The following is a 13264-nucleotide window of genomic DNA, read 5'->3' on the forward strand; positions in this document are numbered from 1 at the left end:
TTAACCTATCAACTTCCACGACAGATGGAAGTTTGTTCCAGCAATTAACCACCCGCTGACTAAAGGCAAATTTCCGCACATCTATTCTACATCTGTCGTTCCTCAATTTCAATTTATGCCCCCTTGGGTTCGTAATCTCAACAAGTGAAAGAATCCCATCAGAATTCAGCGTGCTCAACCCATTGAAGGCCTTATACACCTCAATCAGATCATCAGATGCCTAATCTCCAGCTGCTGCAATTTGCATAACTTAAGCCTCTCCTGATAAGAGGATCCCTTCATTCCCCTCACCAATCTTGTTGCCCTTCTCTATACACATTCAAGCAAATCTACATCCTTCCTAAAATGAGGCCTCCAAATCTGCATGCAGTACTCAAGGCGTGGCTTGACCATTGCCTTATACAGACGGACATTCACCTTTTCCCTGCTAACAAAATTCCTGTATATCATTGACAACACCCCATGACCTGCCCTGGCAGCCTGACTGCATTGCTCAGAAAACTTCATATCTGACTGCACAATTACTCCCAGGTCTTTTTCATTTTCTACCTCCTTAAGTGTAGTACCACACAGTTGGTACGTTTCTCTGGGGTTACTTCACCCATATGCAGTACTTTGCATTTTTCAATGTTAAACTTCAGTTGCCACTTCTCATCCTTTTTGTCATCTGCAAACTTCAATACTAAGCCGGATATACCCTGCCACCTCCGTAGCCAGGTGGGAAGGAGCAGCAGTGCATAGCACACGCTTCTTGAATAGACCGGTGTTTGAGCCCGTCACCACCAAATACGGAGGATGCGGAAATGTCAGGGAATGACCACCGCATATTCCCGGAGCAATATGGCCGTAGTTGCTAATGCTCCTAAAAAAAAACCAAACCAAACCTTATATACCTTCATCAATATCATTGATAAATATACAAAACAACAGTGGACCCAACACAGAACCCTGCGGAACTCCACTAATAACATTAGTCCACGAAGAGCAGCACGCATTGATTACCACCCTCTGTCTTCTCCCACTCAACCATCCTTTTATCCATTGTAGCAACTTACCCTTAATACCATTCTGCTCCAATTGGCATGGTAGTCTTCCATGCGCACCAGTGTCAAAAGCTTTCCTGAAATCCAAGTATATGATATCAAAATTATTTTTTGCATCCAATTCCTTTGTGACCATATCATAATAACCAATCAAATTTGCCAGACAAGACTTTCCTTTAACAAACCCATGCTGTGTCTGAATTATTACTGTAGTCTTGTCTAGATAATCCTGCAATGCATATTTAACCAGTGACTCCATTATTTTACCCAGAACAGAAGTTAAACTAACTGGTCTGTAATTACTCGTGTCACCCTTCGATCCCCCTTTGTGAACTGGGGACACATTTGCACATCTCCAGTCCGTGGGGAGCTCCCCTGAGCCCAAGGATGCTCTCATAATTATGGCTGAGGGTTTGCTTACTTCCTTTGCTGCTCCCTTTAATATAACTGGATAGTTCCCATCCACCCCAGGTGCCATTCTTATGTTTAACTTCAACAATTTCTCCCCCACTTTGTTCTCAGTTATTACAAAATCATTAAGCACCCTGTTACAATTTGATAACCTTGTGGCATTTTCAAACCTTAATAACTCCTCATGTGTGAATGTAGATGCAAAATACTCATTCAGTTTGTTTGCTATCTGAGCAGGATTATCAACAGTCGAACCATCGATATCAAGTGGACCAATCAGATTCATCCTCTTCCTTTTAGAGTTTATATAAATAAAGAAATCCTTGCTGTTTTTTTTACCATCCTTTGCCAAAGATTTCTCGTAATCTGCCTTCGCCTGCCTAACCTCCTTTGTGACTTGATTACAGACTAGCTTATATATATCATACGCTTCTCTGTCGCCTGATAATTTATATGCATCCCATGCATTTTTCTTCTCTGCCACGAGTCTCATTAGTTCATTTGACAACCATTTAGGCCTAAACCTTGAACAATATTTCTTAATAGGTAAGAAACGTTTAGTAACTTCCACTGTTAATTCCTTGAATGCTTCCCACTTAGAATTTGCAGTTGGTAATATCATCAGTTGGTCCCACCGTACAGAATTTAAAAACTGTCTGAGACCACTGTACTCAACTTTACGGAAGCAAATATCCCTTCCTTTACCCCTGATGGTAATTAAATCTTTAGGTAAATCCCACATCAGTACACTGTGATCACTGCCACCTAATGGTTCCTTTATCTGCAAATTCTTAATACACGAATGATCACTGCTGATAACCAGAGCAAGTGTATTACCCTCTCTCTGATTGCCTCTCGAACATGCTGCTGCAGAAAACAATCATCCAATAAATCCACAAAAGTCTTACTAGTGTGTGAATGACCAACCTGTAAGTTCCAGTCTACATCTCGGAAGTTAAAATCCCCCATTATAAGACATATTGATTTACTAGCCCCACTCTATTTCTCTGTACAATTGTTCATTGTACTCATTCGAGTCATTAGGCCTATAACACACTCCTACTCGTATTTTTGCTTTCGCAGTACTTATGTCACACCAAACTGACTCAACAGTGCACTGTTCATCTATATCAACTGGATGCACTTCTTTTGATTTTATGTTTTTCTTAATTAACAGCATAACACATCCTCCCTTCCTATCCTGTCTATCCTTTCTGTACACATTGTACTCCCCAAATTCCAGTTCTGCATTCTTATAACTCTGTGACACCACGTCTCTGCTATTTCAACAGTATCCGCCTTTGATGTCTTGACCAACACTTCAAATTCATCAAATTTATTTACTATACTTCTAGCATTGGTATACATGCAAGTGTACATGTACCTATTCTTATTATTAGTTACCCTAACACATTCCATATACCCACCTGTTTCACGATGACTGTCATCAATCCCTGAAACCTCCAACACCGTTTACTCCCCGCTGCTGCTTATTCTAATAGAAGTAGTGCAAGAATCACCGTCAACTCTGCCTGCAGCTGCTTTTAACCTTTTAGTCTGTGAATCTCCCCAAGCTAGCAGTTTTCCGACCCACCTATAACTGCCTCGAAAACATCAGCAAATATTCTTGCACCCTTTCTATTTAAGTGTATCCCATCCCTGTAGAAGCAGTCTCTCCTGTTAACAAACTGGTTATCCAGTTTTCTCTCTTATTGCTCACTGAGGCTGATGGTAGATGCCTCTCTGTCTTCTAACTTCTCCACTAATGCTGGTGCCCCCAAGGTTCAGTTCTTTCTCCCCACTCTTTTCCTCTTTTATATTAATGACCTTCTTCCACTGACTGGAAATCCTATCCATAGTTTTGCCAATGATAGCACATTGGCAAAACTATGGATAGGTGGTAGATGACTCTCATAAACCGGTGAAATACCACCACTTTGCTTATTGGAGGCTTGAAGTGGTGGAACCCATGTTTAGTCTCTAGAGCTAAGTGCTGGCCAACCCTTCCCTATCTTTTCCATCATGCAGTATGATTGATGACATTTGAAGTTATGATGAACGTCATGGCGAGATCCAATATTCCTTACATTTCGGGGATACAGCTCTAAAACGGTGTCCGCAGGCCGGCAGCTAGTTAGTACACCGGACCGAACCTACTGGTAACTCTCTAGGAGGCTTCCGGATCAGCTAGTGTATAATCTTGCTACCTCTACTCTGCCAGATAGTGATTGGAGGGAGTCCGAGTAGTGTGTGTGCGGGGAGCATTGTCGAGGCCACGTTATGTCAAGGATCTGGGTATATTCTTACCACATGTATGCCATATCCAAAAATTTCATTACTTCATACAGCATGTCCCACCCACTTTTTCTTACTATTGAATACACCATGAATTGTCAAACTAATAGAGCAAGCTTATCTGTGAAAAGATCTAAACCTCCCAAGGACTTCCTAATTCATTTCACAAATATGCGTGGTCTCAATTCTAATCTCAACGATGTCCATTTCCACTTGCAGTCTGCCAAACTCCATGTGCTTTTTCTGACAGAATCTCAGTTATCGGTTGATTCAACTACTGCTCATCTCAGATGCCCAAATTATTCGCTGTATGATTCCTTTCGCCTGAAAGGTGGTACTTGTGCATATGTCCGTTATTCCCTGTCAGAGACTTGGCAATTTGGAATCTCCTCTCTTTGATCTTCTCTGGCTTAAAATCTCTCTACCTCATTGTGTCAAATTCATCTGTTGACTCTACCGTTCTCCCAACTCCACTAATCACTTGGAACTCTTTGACTTCCTCTCTTTGCAACTTGACTTTCTCCAGTCCAACTTTCCTAACACTGAGGTAATTTTCCTTGGCGATTTTAATATTCACAACTCCAACTTGCTTCCGTTTTCTAGTCACACCGACCCAGCAGGTCGAGATGCTGAGGCTTTTGCAATTTCTAATGATCTAGCACAGATTGTTCATTTACCTACAAGAATACCGGACAATCCTAATCATAGAGCCAACATGCTTGATCTTTTTCTCACAAACAACCCTTCTAAGTACACGGTCGAAATGAGAGGTCCTTTAGGCACTTCAGATCACAACTTGGTGATTGTCTCTTCTCCAATGGAACCTTTATCTCATGGCTATTCCCAACCTCGTGTTTCTTGGCATTACAAGAAGGCAAAATGGGATGACCTGCGAGATTTCTTTTCTTCTTTTCCTTGGTCGGATTACTGTTTCAAAACTTCTGATGTCAACGTTTGCTCAGATCGTGTCAGGGGAAATGATTCTTGCAGGAATGGAATCCTTTATCCCACACTCCACTTTAAAATCTCGTCCTTTATCTAAACCTTGGTTTTCCAATAAATGTGCTAAGGCTGTCCAAGAGAAGAATGTTGCATATCGTAATTGGCTTGTTTCCAATTCTTCAGTTTCATTTTCTGCTACACCAAAGCTCGCAACAATTGTAAAGCAGTTATTAATCAGTCCAAACTAGAGTTTGAACAGGCTAAGAGTAGAAAACTTGCTTCTTGCCCTAATGGTAGTCGAGCATTCTGGTCTCTTGCCAAAGCTATTGGCCGCAACTTTTGCCCATCTCTGCTCCCACCTCTGTCCAAACCAGATGGTTCTGTTGTCACTTCAGCCAAGGATAAAGCTGAACTGCTAGTATCCCATTTTTCTTCCAGCTCATGTATTAATGATCTTGGTAAAACACCTCCCTCCATTTCCAACACTCTCCATTCAATGCCTCCTGTGGTCTTCCGTCAAAAGGATATCAGAAGGATTTTGATGAATCTTGATGCTAAGAAAGCTCCAGGTCCTGATGGTATTTCTCCACTTGTTCTCAAAACCTGTGCTCCTCAACTTACTCCTATTTTTTGTCTCCTTTTTTCACTTTCTTATTCCAAAGGTGTTTTTCCTTCTGCTTGGAAATTTGCTCATATCCAGCCAGTTCCTAAAAAGGGTGACAAATCCCTCCCATCCAATTATCGTCCCATTGCAATTTCTTCTACTCTTTCTAAAGTAATGGAGAAATAAATTAACCGCCAACTCTTAAACTACCTAGAAACCTTCCGTCTGATCAATGATCGCCAGTATGGATTCCATTAGTGTTGATCCACTGGTGATATTCTGGCTTATATTACCCATTTATGGACTAATTCAATGGAAAGGTTCGGTGAAACACAAGTAGTTGCTCTTGACATCTCAAAGGCTTTTTATCGTGTTTGGCATAAAGGCCTTCTAAACAAGCTTCCATCTTATGGTTTGCCAACTGTTTTTAGTAATTGGTTATCCAGTTTTCTCTCTGATCGCTCACTGAGGGTGATGGTAGATGGCTCTCTGTCTTCTAACTTCTCCACTAATGCTGGTTTCCCCCAAGGTTCAGTTCTTTCCCCCACTCTTTTCCTCTTGTATATTAATAACCTTCTTCCATTGACTGGAAATCCTATCTATAGTTTTGCCGATGATAGCACATTGCATTCAACTTCTCGAAAATCTGCTACCAATTCCTTAAATGCCGATCTTCAGGTAATTCTCCAGTGGAGCAAAGACAACTTAGTTGATTTTAACCCTTCTAAAACTCAGTCTTGTCTTATATCTCACAAAAAGGATTCTTTTGCTCTTATGCTTATCTTTAGTGACACTCCGATTTCTAGGCAAAATGATATATCTCTTTTGGGGATCACCCTGACTTCTAATCTCTCTTGGCACAAGCACATTACAAATATTGCTTCCTCTGCATCTAAAAAACTTGGTTTTCTCTTTCGCTCTTGTCGTTACTTTTCTTCCAAACAGCTGCTTACTCTGTATAAATCGCAAATCCACCCTGCCATGGAATATTGTTCCCACATTTGGGGTGGTGCCCCCGAAACCTCTCTCAGGCTTCTTAATTCCATTCAGAAGAGGGCAGTTAGGTTAATTAATGATTCATCTCTAACAGAGGCTCTCCACTTGCTTTCTCATAGACGCACTGTTTCTGCTGCATGCCTCTTCTACAGATACTTCCATGGGCACTGTTCTTCTGAATAGGCTTCTATAATTCCCGCTCTCTCTTTCAAAACAGTCCGAACACGTGCCGCCACCAGCCAACATCCATTTACTGTCCAACTTCAAACCCACAGAACGAACTTTTCATCTTCCTCATTTATTCATTCAACTGCCGTTTTCTGGAACAACTTTCCTTTGTCTTCTATCTCGCAAAAGGGATTCTTCTGCCCCTATGCTTATCTTTGGTGACACTCCGATTTCTTGGCACAAGCACATTACAAATATTGCTTCCTCTGCATCTAAAAAAACTTGGTTTACTCTTTTGCTCTTGGCGTTACTTTTCTTCCAAACAGCTGTTCACTCTGTACAATTCGCAGATCCGCCCTGCCATGGAATATTGTTCCCACAACTGGGGCTGTGCCCCCAAAACCTTTCTCAGGCTTCTAGATTCCATTCAGAAGAGGGCAGTTAGGTTAATTAATGATTCATCTCTAACGGAGTCTCTCCACTCGCTCTCTCATAAACGTACTGTTTCTGCTGCATGCCTTTTCTACAGATACTTCCATGGGCACTGTTCTTCTGAATAGGCTTCTATAATTCCCGCTCTCTCTTTCAAAACAGTCCGAACACATGCCACCACCAGCCAACATCCATTTACTGTCCAACTTCAAACTCACAGGACCAACTTTTCATCTTCCTTGTTTATTCATTCAACTGCCATTTTCTGGAACAACCTTCATATGTATTTCCTGAAAATTAGTCTACAGAAGTTCAAAACTAATGTCGACAAATATCATCTTTCATCTTCTCAACCTTCAACCCAAGCATGGTTACTAAGTACTATAGGTTCTAATACCTCTCGTGTTTGGAGTTTTCATAAAAAAAAAAAAAAAAGTATGGAGATTTATCTGAAAAAGGACATTGGGCTTCTTGAAAGGGTCCAAAGATGGGGCAACTTACATGGTGAGATCAAAAAAAGGGTTCTGCACAAAGGAAAGACTCCGATTATGTGAGCTACAGAGCTTGGCAATCAGGCACCTCAGAGGTGACCTGATTGAGGTTTATAAGGCTCTGAGAGGGATCAGTAAAATAATTCAAGGTGGAATTTTTACTGTTATGGAGAAATCCAGAACAAGGGACCATAAATTCAAATTGCAGTGAAGAAGTTTAGACTAGATTGTAGGAAGTTTTCTTTTAGCCAGTGATCCATTGATTGCTAGAACAAGTTGCATTCAGAAGTAGTTGAGTCTGACAGTTTTGAATAATTTCAGGGGTCAACTAGATGGTTATGTGAGGAAAGAAGCACTTTTTTTTTTTTTTTTTTTGCCATTGCAGCAAAGCCTTCCTTACACTATATGGCAAATACTGTTACTGTTCTTCCTGCATACGGATCAGATGGCTTAACACTTCAATTATTTAAAATTACAATGCTTAGAAAGTTAAAATTCCCTTTTGATTAGTGCATTGGTTAGATTAATGATTAATACTTTTATCAACTATTTACACAATGTGGCCCAGGAGTTGCTCTTGAGTGAAGGTTTCATTTCCCAGAGACTCTGGATTTTCATCTGACAAGCAAGTCGGCGCATCCGTAGCCGGGTGGGAAGGAGTAGCAGTGCGTAGCACACGCTTCTTGATTAGACCGGGGTTCGAGCCTGTCACCACCAAATACGGAGGATGCGGAAAGGTCAGGGAATGACCACCGCATTTCCCGGAGCAATATGGCCTTAGTTGCTAATGCTCCTAAAAACCAAATAACAAACAAACAAACAGACAAGCAAGTAAACCAACAAAACCAAAAAATGAAGCAAACACTATTGGTATTAGTAGTGGCAAATGATGCAAGAAAGCAAGCTTATACAGCATCATCACAAGAGAAACTACTCCCACATCACTTGTCCATCCCATCCTACAGTTTGTCTACTTCGAATTTATTCTAACTGCCGACTGGCTGATGGCATATTCCACACATCTATCCTGCAACCATCTTTCCTCAGTTTGAATTTGTTCTGTTTAGTCTGAGCAAGAGGAAGAATACTATCAGCATTGAGCTTGCTAAATTTATTAAAACCATAAACACCTCAATCACAATGTTGCAGGTATCTGGTCTCCAGATGCTGCACTTTGCAGAATGGAGCATTTCTTGATAAGACCACCCTTTTCTACCCTTCACTAATCTTGTTGTCCTTCTTGGCATCTATTCTTTCAACTGCTCTACATCCTTCCTAAAACGAGACCTGTATGCAGTACTGAAGATGCTGCCTAACCATTGACTTATACAATGGAATAATCACCTCTTTATTACTCCTTGGAAAAATCCTGTATATCAGAAAAAAAAAAACCCCATGAGCTGTCCTGGCAGTCTGTCTGCACTGCTAAGAGAACTTAATATCTAACTGCAAAATTGCTCTGTCTTTCATGTTCCACCACCCTGAGTGTAGCACCACACAGTTTATAATCTGCAATTGCTGCTACCTACCCATATGCATTACCTTGCATTTGTCAATTTTAAACTTCAATTGTCATTTCTTAGCCTGTCTGCCTAATTTTTCTAGATTTTGTTGCAGTAGCATACTTTGATTACTGTCAATAACACCCTGCCAACCTGTGTATCATCTGCAAACTTAGACATTAAGCCTGATATACCTTCATCTCTATCATTAATAAATACAGGAAACAATGGGCCTAGCACGGAACTCGGGGGGGGGGGGGTCTCTGCTAATGACAGTAGTCTACAAAGAGCAATGCCCATTGATAACCACTGTCTTTTCCCACTCAACCATCCCTTTACTCTTAGCAGTAACTTTCCCTTAATACCATACTGCTCCAAATTTCAACAGCAGTATTTTATGTGTAACAGTATCAAAACCTTGTTGAAAACCAAGTATATGATGTCGATTTTTTTTTTTTTTTTTTTTTTTTGCTCCCGGTTCTTTGGTAACCGCATTGTAGTGTCCAATAAAATTGATCAAACAAGCTCGCCTCTTAATAAATCTGTGCTGTAACTGAAGTATAACTGCTCCTGTCTAGATGGTCCTGCATTGCATCTTTAACCATTGACTTCATTATTTTTCCTGGAACAGAAGCTAAGCTAACAGGTATGTAATTACTCATGTCACTGTTTGATCCTCCTTTGTGAATTGGGGATACATTCACATCTTCAATCCACAGGGGGCTATTCCTTAATCCAAAAGGCGCCTCCGTAGCCAGGTGGGAAGGAGCAGCAGTGCGTAGCACATGCTTCTTGATTAGACCGGGGTTCGAGCCCATCACCACCAAATACGGAGTATGCGGAAAGGTCAAGGAATGACCACCGCATATCCCGGAGCAATATGGCCTTAGTTGCTAATGCTCCTAAAAACCAAATAACTAACAATAACCTTAATCCAAAGATGATCTCATAATTGTGGCTAATGGTTATGATTTTGTGATTTTGATTTTGTGCTAATGAGAGAAGCACTCTCCTTTGCTGCTTTCCTTAATATAATTGGATGATCCCATCCACCCAAGGTGCCTTTTTTATTGGTTTCAACAATATCTCTTCCACTTTCCTCTCAGTTTTCACAAAATCATTTACATTCTATTTTGAATTTGATAAACTTCTGGCATTCCCTTCCCTAAAGAATTCCTCATATGTGAATATAGATTCAAAATTTCTATATAGTTTGTCAGTATTATATGAGCATGATCATGAACATCTAAATTATTGATATCAAGTGAATCAATGTGATTTATCCACTTCTAGTGTTTACATAAGTAAAGGTGACTTTGCTGTTTTTCTTTGCATCCTTTGCCAAAGACGTCTTGTAATTTGCCTTAGCTTGCCTAACTTTATAATCAAATCACAAAGGAGATTAGGCAAGTGAAGGCAGATTATGAGAAATCTTTGGCACAATTACTCCCCAGGTGGGAGTAATTGTGCAGTTAGATATTAAATTTTCTGAGCTGTTCAGGCCACGCCTTGAGTGCTATGTACATGTCTGGAGGCTTCATTTTAGGAAGGATGTAGAGTTGCTTGAGCATGTACAGAGAAGGGCAACAATATTGGTGAGAGGAACAAATGTGTCCTCTTACCAAGAAAGGCTTAAGTTCTGCAAATTGCAGCGTCTGGAGACTAGGCACCTGCGAGGTGATCTGATTAAGGTGTATAAGGCCTTGAATGATTTGAGTAGGCTCAATGCTGACAGAATTCTTCCTCTGGCTCAGATTACAAACCTGAGAACATAAATTCAAATTCAGGAAACACAGTTGTAGAATAGATGTGTGGAAATTTGCCTTTAGCCAGCAGGTAGTTGATTGCTGGAACTTCCATCTGTCATTGTGGAAGTTGATAGTTTAAATAAATTCAGGAAGGAGCTGGACAAACTTTAGAGGGAACGGATGTTAATTTTTTTTGTCTGAGACACTGTGGTCACCGTTATGAAAGCAAATGTCCTTCCCTTTACTCTTGATGGTAGTTACATCTTTAAGTAAATCCCACATCAGTACACTGAGAATTGTCACCTATTCATTCTTTTTATCTACAGCTTCTTAATGCATGAAGAATTGATGCTGATAATCAAGTTAAGTGCATTGCTTTCTCTTGTTGATGCTGCTTAATATGCTGATGTAGTAGTAGTAATAATAGAGGCATGTGATGCAAGAAATCAAGCGTATGAGCTTATGTAGCATCAGTCAAAAAAAAAAAAAAAAAAATTCACACATCCATTCCCTATAAAAGTTTGTCCAGTTCCTCCTTGAATTTATTTAATAAGCTATCAACTTCCACAACAACAGATGGAAGTTTGTTCCAGCAATTAACCACCTGCAGGCTAAATGCAAATTTCCACACATCTATTCCACATCTGTCTTTCCTCAATTTGAATTTATGCCCCCTTAGGTTCGTATTCTGAACAAGCGGAAGAATCCCATCAGAATTCAGTGTGCTCAATCCATTCAAGGCCTTATACACCTCAATCAGATCATCGCGCAGGTGCCTAGTCTCCAGCTGCTGCAATTTGCAGAACTTAAGCCTCTCTTGGTAAGAGGATCCCTTCATTCCCCTCACCAATCTTGTTGCCCTTCTCTGTACACGCTCAAGTAAATCTACATCCTTCCTAAAATGAGGCCTCCAGACCTGTATGCAGTACTCAAGGCATGGCCTGACCATTGCCTTATACAGAGGGACAATCACCTCCTTTTCCTTGCTAGCAAAATTCCTATATATCATTGACAAAACCCCATGACCTGCCCTGGCAGCCTGTCTGCATTGCTCAGAAAACCTCATATCTGACTGCACAATTACTCCCAGGTCTTTTTCATTTTCTACCACCTTAAGTGTAGTACCACACAGTTGGTACATTTCTCTGGGGTTACTTCTACCCATATGCAGTACTTTGCATTTGTCAATGTTCAAGTTCAGTCGCCACTTATCAGCCCATTTGCCAAATTTTCTAGATCCTGTTATAGTAGCACACTGCCTTTACTGTCATTAACAACCCTGCCAACCTTTGTATCGCCTGCAAAGTACTGGGGGACTCCAGTAATAACATTAGTCCATGGAGTGCAGCATCCATTGATTACTACACTCTGGCTTCTTCCACTCACCACCCTTTTATTCATTGTAGCAACTTACCCTTGATACCATACTACTCCTATTTGTACAGTAATTTTCCATGCACAACAGTGTCAAGAGCTTTCCTGAAATCCAAGTATGAAAATTATTTTTTGCATCCAGTTCCTTTGTAACGACATCATAGTATCCAATCAAATTTGTCAGACAAGACCTTCCCTTAACAAACCCATGCTCTGTCTGAATTATTACTGCAGTCTTGTCTAGATGATCCTGCAATGCATCTTTAACCAGTGACTCCATTATTTTACCCACAACAGAAGTTAAGCTAACTTCTGTAGAATGGAGTCACCTAATAAAGCCACAAAACTCCTGCTGTTGTGTGAGTGACCAACCACAAGTTCCAGTTTATATCTGGAAAGTCAAAGTCCCCCATTATAAGAGTCTGTTTTAATGGCCTTCTCCATTTGTCTGTATATGTGTTCATTATACTTATTGCAGTTATTAGGTAGGCAGCACTCCTACTCTTATTTGTTTCCCAGTGCTTCTGTCATGCCAAACTGATTCAACACTGCACTGGCCACCTATATCATTTGGATGCACTTCCTTAGATTTTATATGATTCTTAACTTACAGCATGACCCCTCCCCTTCTTATCTGTACACATTGCACTACCCGTACTGAAATTTTGCATCACTTATATCTGAGTGACACCATGTCTCTGTTATCCCTACAATATCTGCATTTGGTGATACTTAAAATTCATCATATTTATTTACTACACTTGTAGCATTACTGTACATAAAAGTATACATGCACCTGTTTTTACTAGTTACCCTAACACAGCCTGTGTATTTGCTTGTTCTTTGCAGTCCCCGACACCTTGCCTTCCCAGGCTGCTGCATGTTCGAATAGAAGCAGTGCAAGAATCACTTTCACTGCTTGTGGCTGTAATTAATCTGTTGTCTGTGTATCTTCCCAGGATATTAGTTTTCCAATGCACCTAACACTGGCATCCCATCGATACCTCAGCAAATATTCTTGCACCCCTGTATTTAAACGTATCCCATCCCTGTAAAAGCAGTCTCTCCTGTTATTAAGCATGACTATGCTAAGAAAAATTCTGCCGCTTGAATTTGTACCTTATTGCCAGATCCGAATTGTAGATACTTTCAGATTCACTGCTAACTTGCGACTTTTCCTCAACATTGCTTCATGCTTGTTGAGCAATGAAAATACAGAAACAGTATACTGGTGCCTCATAGCCTTAGTTGCTTTAGC

General features: G+C 40.5%; 1 protein-coding gene across 1 annotated transcript in view; it reads left to right on the top strand.

Moving 5' to 3' along the window:
* Positions 1-13264, top strand: part of LOC150085301 (uncharacterized) — a 200458-nt gene that overhangs the window by 186054 nt on the left and 1140 nt on the right. The window lies entirely within an intron of this gene.

Source organism: Mastigoproctus giganteus, chromosome 5, assembly GCF_048544385.1.
Source record: "Mastigoproctus giganteus isolate SK-2022 chromosome 5, ASM4854438v1, whole genome shotgun sequence".
NCBI classification, from domain to species: domain Eukaryota; kingdom Metazoa; phylum Arthropoda; class Arachnida; order Uropygi; family Thelyphonidae; genus Mastigoproctus; species Mastigoproctus giganteus.